The following is a 9,933-nucleotide window of genomic DNA, read 5'->3' as shown; positions in this document are numbered from 1 at the left end:
TTCTCTCCTTCCCCCTCGAGAGCTACTCCTCTGCATTGGGTCTTTTAGCTCAATCTCATTTACATTTAATGACATGATAATACACATTAGCAGACTATTTCAAATAATTACAGCCTTTCAATCCCTTTTTCCCTCACCTCTCTCCCCAAATGTTCTTCTGTGTCCTACATGCTCTGTTCTTTTTTCCTTTAACTTTCATATTTTTAATGGAAATAATAGAAAATGCTTTTCCTCAGAAACAGTGTATAATAATATGTCACAGGGACAGGAGGAGAAGAAAGATTGAGCAATTTTCAAAACGGTGCAGGGCAGAGGGGTGAATAGGACATTAAGTTATTTTCTATGGTAGTGGTGGGGATTTTTTTTTCATGTCATGGTGACAGGGACGTACATTGAAGCTAACAGCAGCCGGGAAGGTAACAACTGTCCTGTCAGGTTAAGCATGGTTGATGTTAAATAAGAACTATGATTCTCTGCTATGTTCAAAGAAACAGGCTGAAGATGCATTGTGTTATGTTCTCCCACACTTCCATGTTTCATCATTGATTTCAATGAACCAAGAACAAAAAGGAAAAGGGGAAGAAAATGAAACTGACTGGTGGAAAAACATGATTGATAAAAATACGTAGTAACAAACATCTGGGGAAAAGTTAATGGCGAAATCTCCACAGAGTTTAAAGCTCTGAACTGAGAAAGAAACTGGGAGTGGCTCAGTGCAACAAACGGAGTGAGACAGAGCTCAACATTCACATCTCCCTCACTGATATGGCTACAAAAGCAAGCAGAAGATGCCACTTTTATGAGAATTCTTTGTAAACAAAGTTTTTACTACCTGAAATCCAAACAAAACCCTTACAATATCCTATATTTCTGAATTAATATTTCTAAAAACATCATTAGATTTTCATCAAAGTCGATGAAGAGAGACCAAATAAAAACAAAAATTTCCTCCTTACATAATAGCTTACATCTGGGGATGTTGATGTATTTCCTCACATGAATCGCTCTTGTCAGGTCTTTTCTAATAATTTCTATCTGATGAAGGTCAGGGGCATTTTTCAGAAAACAGAACCAGAGTAAAGTGTGACCTAAACCAAAATTTCACAGGAACTTTATGGACAGTGTAAGTTTGGAATTATCAAATGAAGCTTTGAGGAATTAATTACCACACTCAGGGATTTTTTTTTTTCACAGATCAGGCCAATTCCTTTTGATATCAGGTATAGGTCTACGTTTCTGCCCAGCCTCGTTCACTATAACAACAATGCACTCCTGAGCTTTGTATTTGACTGTTTGTAAAGTCTAATGATAAAAAAAAAAGTGGTGTACCTTATGATTTGCATTGCCAAGGTTCAGTGTTCTCTTATGATGATCTCCTCCTCTGTGAAGTTTTATCATCTCTAATGGTGCATAGATTCCTGACGAAACCCTCATTACATTTACGAAAATCACACAATAAGTGCCAGAAATTTAAACTGATTTGAGGTGAAAGGTGCAGTGATGAAAGTTATGGCTTAAATACATAAGACTGAATTCAGGTACCAGTATTTAATACACATATTGAATACTTATTACATACATTTTCCTTTAGAATTCACTTGTATGACTCAGAATCTATTGTTGCATCAATGATGACAAGCAGTTCTGGACCAGATTCAGCCAAAAAAGGACTTGATCTTTCTTTAGAATTATTGTTTTTTTCTACTCTCCAAATATAACGCTTCTGATTCAAAGTAAAAACTTTTATAGTGGTCTCATCTATCAACAAAAAAAAATTCCACAGTGTTCTAGTTTTTTCATGGTATATATAGAGAACTGCAAATGGGCACCAGTGTTGCAGCCTTGCAATTCAGTGTTCTTCTGATGGTGAACGTTAATGAAAGAGAATGCTTTAGTTGTTTACAGTGCTGAGGGTACAGTAATCTAGGTACACAGATAACTTTTTGTGGAAACAAGTCATTTTGCTATTCAAGTTCTCCTTTACTAGTTTCTTTGACAGATAAGCAGGTACTGTTGACATTTGACATAACAGCTTATGCATTTTGTTGCTACAAAACAAAGAAAAAGAAAATCCCAGATGCACTTTGTGTCTCCTCAGCTCAGCAGGCCATCAGTCCTACACACATCAGTATGAATGTGTAGCTCTCTTCATCGTGGAGCTCACATGTGATTTTGGATTTGTGGGTGAAAAGGACAAGAGCAATCATGGTGATATATATCTTGTTCCTGAGTGATGATAAATGTTTGGTCACAGCGGAAAAACTCAATTTCAGATCTGAACAGTTAAAAAAACTACTCCATAACACCAGTGTTTCTGCTGAAGCTACAGGCCCTCAACAACAATTGCTAAACCATAGAATATGGTCTTTATAATGAAGGAGAGCAGCCAGTTCATTCAAGGGTAAATGTTGGCTGACTTTCAAACTGAAGTGCACAAGGAATTACAAAAGGATGTTTATAGGCTAACAGCGCTCTTGATTTTCTTTTTCCTTTTCCTTCCTTCCTTTTCTTTTTCTTTTAAACACAATCTGTCTGACTGTGGATTGGTCGAATCCATACTCTTTAGAGATGGTCTGCAACTTTCTTTCTGGCCCGATGACCATCAACAATGCTTTTTCAGAGCTCCTCTGAGAACGGCCCAGTCTCACAAAAGAAAAGCATGCAATTAGTGCGTTTGTTAACATATTCAAAACGTATCATTTTCACAACAAAAGTGTGGAAATTGTGAGCAACTTTTACAACTTGATTTGTCTGTGTAGAGAAGTATGCAGCTGGCATGATACAAACTTATTTTCCCCAAACCCTGAATAAATATGACCAAGAGTAAAGTAGAGAAAGTGAAAAATTGTTGCATAGTATTGGGGATCAAACTTGGCTATCTCGCTGGACAGTCTGCGATGTAACTCCCCCTTTCAACATTTGGCCTTGCTGGGTTGTATCTAACTTGTGGTTGTAACACGTCTTGTATCTCTATCTCATGTCTTGCTCTTGCTTGTGCCGGCTGTGTTATCATGCACGGATTCACCATAATGTCTCACTAGATGAGTGTTCAGAAGTGTCATCCTACTTCTGTTCTTCATCAGCGCTCAACAGATATTTTTTCAATGCTACTTTCTTCCTCTGAAACATTTTGAGACGTGCTCGTGGTGCAATTCAGCATCGGCTGTCAGGCATGTTTTGTGTTTATCTAGCGAGCAATGATAATTGCATATAAGCTGCTTTGACTGCTTGATCTGAGCATGGCATGAAATCACAACTAATACAATTTTTAAACGGTGGGCAGACTGTGCTCACTCAGTATGCACCGGCGTTTCACGTTTCACAGTAATCTTTCATGCTAACGTTTTGCTCTGACATTGACACTATAGCCTTACTGTGAGTCTGTGTGAGATCTACAGCAAAACCTTTTCCACGACACTTTAATGGCAAAATCGGCTATCAACCAGATTATGAGACATTTTATTTGGGCCACAAGGATGTGCGTACTGGTGTAATTACATCTTTAATGTTAAAATTGAGTTCCTCTTTGTATTGTTTAATTTTTACATCCCCAGTAACAGTGTAATGATTTTACAAGGCACCTATATTCTTTATTATAAAAGTGCTTTATTTTGCACTTTGGACCAGTGTGTCTATCACACATTTCTGGTGTAGGACTACTTTTATATATTATGAAGATAAGACCATGACAGAGTCCTGTTTTTAAATGAAAAAGGGTGCCCACTGTCTCTCAACAACAGTGATTGTTGTCCCATTGACTGAAAACATCTGAATTATAGTTTTACTTTTGATTTAACTGCTAATAAATAATTAACTGCACCGTAAACAACTTTACATTTTTTTCACTCATTTAAATGGGGTTCTCTCTTGATTAACTTTATTTGGGAAAATATATTGGTCATTTTTATACTGAAATAGAAAACCAAACAAAACCAAACAAAAAGAATAAACTGTAAATGGTTCAGAACACTTTAAAGCACAAATATATATGACTCCAAAGTTAATGCTTAAAAGATCATTTAAATAACTCACACAATTAGCTTGTTGCCCCAAATCCCATTATATTTGATACATTTTTTTTCATGTGTCAGTCACAAGTGAAAACCAGGAAATATATATTTTTTAATCTGTGTCCCCAACCACTCTTTTTGTCTGACTCAAAACTCTTATTGTCTGACCATGTTCACATCATCCATTCTTCGCTGTCGACCCCCTCTTCACACATACACACGTACAAACTCTCAATGCTGGATCAGGGAATGATGCTGAATTTTGTTTCAATAATCAGTTAAGCTGTGCATGTGAGATGGCCTATTGACAGAACAGTGTTGGTGTCCACTTTTCCCTTTAATCTACAAAATGGCTTCCAATTTCTTTGCTGTCATTGCACCCTGCAGGGTTATCTCTAAACCTAATAAATCTAATAATTCTAAACTCTTCTGCCTAATTAAAAATAATTTAGGCAAAAGTATGCGAGATGAGTCACATAAAACCACAATATTTTCTCAACTGGCTCAGGTTTTCTTCAGCATATGTTGTTGTAATTTCTGAGATTTTTTAAAAGTGTCGCAAACAAAATGATGATTGTGGAACACCGATAACTGGCATACAGCTTAAAATGGTTCTACTGTGAAACTGCTTTGGTCATTAAGAAAAAACAGCACTCTTTTGTGCACCAGTTCTTTATCTGTTCATATTCCAAGCATCATGACCCACGAGTTACTTTGAGCTGAAATATACCCAAATGCAATACATCTCAGTGTTTATGTTTTAATGTGAACCCCCCAAAGCACACTCAGTGTCTAGTGTTGATTTGTTACCACATCATAAAATACTGTTTGCACATGTGTGTGTTTTTTTGCACATGCATATGAGCTTGTCCATCCGTGTTTTAATGTCTGCCTGTGTTTGGATGAAGGGACTTGTTCGTGAATTCTGGTCTTCTATAATGTCTCTATTTTTTCCCATAATGTTGTGTGGGAGAATTAGTCATGTGGAAGAGTAAGCAGAACTCCCTCGTGGTGCCTGTATGAATCTATTCCTTGCTGTTGCACTGTAGTGGTCAAACAAATCAAATTCTACAGCAATATGTAAGTAATTTCATGTAAATTATGGTGTTAATGTTCTGTGTCGGGCCGTTGATGACGTGCTGGTGTGTGCCTTGTCTGGTGACTCTTAAGCAGGGCTGGAAGTGAAAATTTACATTTGCCAAGAACAGTCAACAGTGCGGCTATCGTCTTTTTCACTATCGTCTGTCTGCACTTGTAAAATAATTTAAGCAAGTTAACTAGACACACAAACCTCTGGTATAAGAATATTGGACATAGTGGTTATCGTCAAGTGGACTTATAGATTCTGTTACACCTAAGGTCCATATTTTCTCTCTCACCTGAAGTCTCAGCTGACGCATTTCCTCCCCGTCTCTCCTCACATTTCCTCCTCTGGCTGGTACAATTTATTCAGCCACAGAGGAGTTCAGGATTTACACTGGATTTTTGTTGCAGCCATCTATGGAATTAAGAAGTGTATCCTTGCATTTCATTAAATCCTGCCTAATGAGATGACTGTCTCTCCCCAAAGAGCAGATGATAAAGTACCCTATGCCATGGTGCATAAATTAGCATGGTGAGGTTAAATGCTGGAACTGACTCATGTTTCACAAGAGGACCCTATGCAGCAGTTAAATCAACTCGCATAAATACTGCCAACTGCAGCCCCAATTCACCTGCCTTCTTACAGCTTTCATCCAAACTAATGGATAATTTGTTGGATTGTAATAAAATCAAAGCAAAAAAGGAATTAAGTTAAGCAGAAATTAGTAGCGTTCCCCATGCTTTTTTATTTCTGAGCCTGCACAAATATCTGATGTTAGGTAGCTCTACAGTATAAGAAGAAGGAAGATATCCGCAACCATCTACCCACAGAAGTTGAGGCATTTTGGTATTTGTCCTTGTTTGTTTGTCAAGATTTTTCAATTAATATTTAGTTTAGCATGCACAGCAGCAAACAAAATATTAAACTAAATGTAATTTGAGGGGACTGACTGTGAGAGGATTGAATGAAATGATGCCGTTGCACTAGCAGTTGCCTTTTCTTTTTTAACTCAAAGGCACTTCTACAGTGTAGGCATATAAATCCTTGTGTACCTGTAAGTTAAAGGCATGAAATTAAATATATATGAATATTTTTAATCAGAATTTGTTACATAAAGCATTGTTTCTCTCTGTTTGTCTCTTCAGTTTTTTCTGTGGATGTGGACTTGACAATAAGCAATAAGTGGAGATGATCAGTTTCGTATTCTTAATCCTAAATTATATCACAATAATGAGGTCCCGTGCATACTTTGGCAAGTATCATTACCAGTGATGACAAGACTAACCAAGTCCATCAGAGCAACAGCTGCAATACACAAACACCTTCACACAAAGGTTAAGAGGCAGACAGGAGATATGGAAGAAACATCAAGAACTCAAGAGTGGGGTTCCTGTCAGATTTGATCATCATTTCTGATTAGAAAATATTTTTCATGAAGTCTTTCAAACAGCTGACGGCCTCTCTTTTGCTGTCCAGCTCTACAATTCTATCCCCATATTTTTTTGCACGTTTTAAAACATGCCCTCGGCACAGTGATAGTGATTGGAGGGGACATTGGGAGTTTTTGCTGATATTCCAGGTATTTTAAGCTTTTGGGTCCACATGGGTGTAATGGACTTATTCACAAGCTGTTCTTGTCTCTCTAATTAGTGGTCCCCCCTCGAGCCGTAACAAGGGCACTGACGAGAGAGGCTTTTTCCCAATGATAATGTGAATGGATACCTGCAGGGGGAGATTTCTGCACTGTTCCTCATCCTGTCAGCCACTCTGGGTAGCACTGGGGCTTAATGAACCTGAAAACAAGACACTGTGTGAGGTTCAGGGGAGTGTGTGTGTGTAAGTATAAATCCAGATGGGTACAGTATAGTTCCTTGGAGTTGGCCCTGGTAGAGCATATTTTTTTGTTTTTTTTTAAAAATTTAAATCAGATGCATATCTGATAGTATATCAAAATGTGCCATATATTATAAAGATGCAGTCAGTTATTTGCTCGTGATTATTTGGAATTTAGCTCTTTTTCTCGGCTGTAAAGATGTAGCTGGCATTTGCACCTCACGCGAGAATCTGACTCAAACCTCACTTTCCCGTTTTACCACTGGATCACAAGAGCTGCTGAACACGTATTGTGATATGTGGGTCCTGCCTGTGAGATGGCTTGACTGATAACTTGACACCATGGAGATGCATATCTAGGATGCATGCAATGTCACAAATGTCACGTGTGATCGATTGAATACCAAACTGTCTAAGTGAGAGGTCATTGCTCTCCATATGCAGCCGCGGGGGAGAAACGGGAACAGAGTGCCTGGTCAGCACACGGTCGCATTTTGGATGCACCATTTTACCTCCGTGCCCTCCTGGGTGTGTAATGAGCTGAGTTGTTGTTCATGTAGCACACGTCACTCCTTGTGACATTAGACTTCGTCAGTGCTGTCAGAGCTGACCCAATGCTTTATCTTGGACACTCGGCCCTCCCAATGCAGGGCAGCATCTATCTTTTGAAGCTTGTTGACACTGAATGATGTGTTTGTTTATTATGGCAGATAGGTGTCATGCTAGACCCACATTAAGTCCTTGCAAAGTGAGCCTTGCAATTTTCTCCCACAGTAATAGTGCTGTTGACCAAAGTGAGGATGCAGCGATTGGGAAAATGTATGACAACAGAAAATGGGAAAACTAGAATGAATGAAGAATGAGAAGGTGAGTTATGAACAGCATGTAGAAGTAGAGAAACAGAGAGAGAGAAACTGAGACAGACAGAAGGGAAGACTGAGAGGCAGATAAGGAGGAAAGGAACCACAGATGTGGTGGGGCCTCGGGCAATACAAGTCATTATGGCGTAAACTGCTCCAGTGGTGATGTTGTGGAGAGAGCACAGAGGTCACCATCTTGGGGTGTGTCAAGCAATATATGCATGCATACACAAAAGCAGACACACACACACAGAGGAACTGGAAAGAACATCTGGATATGTGCCACCTGCCTAGAGGAAGTCATCTAGTTTACACGCAATGCGAGAGGGGGTTTGTCCCTTCCTGGATGTGCAACCTTCATGCTAGTGCACACCACTGGGAAAGGATGGAGGACAAAGTGGAGAGTGAAGAGCGTGCAAACCAAGTGCCACACTTTACAGGGATTAAGTGTTAAGGTAAACACGGATATTGTGAGTTAGGACAGGAAATGGGGAGAAATCTGCACCAGTCAGTGGGTTTACATGATGAGATTAACTCGATTATAGCTATAGTTGGGTTATGCTCCTTATCTGAGCAAGGGTAAATATCCTTGGATATATGGCGGTAAATCTCGAGCATGTGCAGAACGCTCGATCCGATCCACTGTCGTCTACATGCACGTTCGGTGGGCATTTGCATAGAGTTATCCCGGGGCCTTAATTCGATCGCAAGTAACCCGATCCAATTCGATTTCTTGTCAGATTAAGCTGTATACCTTGAACTGAATAACTCAATCTTATTGTAATTTAGCCATTAATCCGATCCGATGGCCCTCATGTAACCGCACTGAGTGTCTTATTTGGAGGTCCCTATTATGTCACTGTTTGTTCAACTCAGCTGGTAATCCCTGGTCAGTGGTGCTGATGCTTACCGACAAAGGCTACATACACACCCAACTATTCAGAGGGACTACACTGAGCGAAAAAATTTAAATTAGATTCAAAAGGCCAGATAAAGAAAACGCAAATAATAAATAAACAATTGGCATTTTATACCATTTGTAAGTTTTTTTGCCCCTTCTTGAGTGGAAAAGTGAGACAACAGCCACAAAATTCAGCACTAAGTATTGACCATCTGGCACCAGCCCAAGCTAGCGTGCCACAAAACAATTGCATTCATTAGCTTAATTTATCATGGTGGTGAGCTCAATTTACTTTTGCTTGCGCGAGAGTGGCTCATTAAGATTCAGTCTGCCATTTCCTCAGGCCGTCTTGTGATCGTTCACGCAGGGTTCACACATTTTGGACCAGATAGGAAGCACTCCCAGGTTATCTTCCAGATCTAAAGTGTTTAAATAATGGCAGGAAAAAGAAGAGGTGGAAAGAGGGATTATGGAGGTAAATGAGAGAATGAGAACAGGATGGGGGGGAGTGTTAGCAGAGGAGTGATCTGAAGAAGAATGCCGTTGAAGACAAATGGGATGAAAGAAAGGCTCAGCTCTCCGTTGACAGAATGGATGTTGCAGGGCTGAAGTGGAAGAGGAATAGAGAAAAAGCGAGGAAAAGGAGGCACGTGACTAAATGTATTCTGATAACTGAACAGCAGATGTCTCGCATGGAGCTCCTTTGTTGCCTGAACAGCAGGACCCTGCACTTCAGTGGGCTCACTTCACACTGCATTCATTTGCCTGCCAGCTGCCAATTTAGGGTAGAGAGAGTGAAAGAGAAAAAGAAGGAAAAGAAGAAAAAGGAGGGTGGCTCACACCAGTCCGTTTCTCCTCTCCCTCGGCATGTCTTGCAGAGAGGCTGCCATTCCGTTCTCCCTTTCCCCGGTGGCCTGTACAATTAGCGATCTGCATAACCACCCACACCTCCACGCACTGCTCTAACAGAGCAGAGGGGGAGCTGCCTTTGTCTTTTGGCTGTTGTACAATGAGTCGCTTTGGACCTGGCTGGAAGCCAGAAGCTGTGGCACAAAACTGCATGTTCTTGATAGATGACAGATACTCCAGGAGTCTGGTTTCCTCATGCAGCTGATTTCGCGGGTCAGAGATGAACTGCATCAGCTGCCTTCAACAGCTCCTTTGTAAAAACACCTTCTAAGCTGTGGCAATGGAGAAGTTTGTGAAAAGCAAGCTCTTATTATCCTCCCAGGTACCTCCACTCAA

This window comes from Leuresthes tenuis, unplaced genomic scaffold, assembly GCF_036924035.1.
Source record: "Leuresthes tenuis unplaced genomic scaffold, fLeuTen1.0.hap1 SCAF_15, whole genome shotgun sequence".
In the NCBI taxonomy this organism is placed as follows: domain Eukaryota; kingdom Metazoa; phylum Chordata; class Actinopteri; order Atheriniformes; family Atherinopsidae; genus Leuresthes; species Leuresthes tenuis.
The sequence above is the reverse complement of the archived record's forward strand: the minus strand, read 5'-3'. Positions refer to the sequence as shown.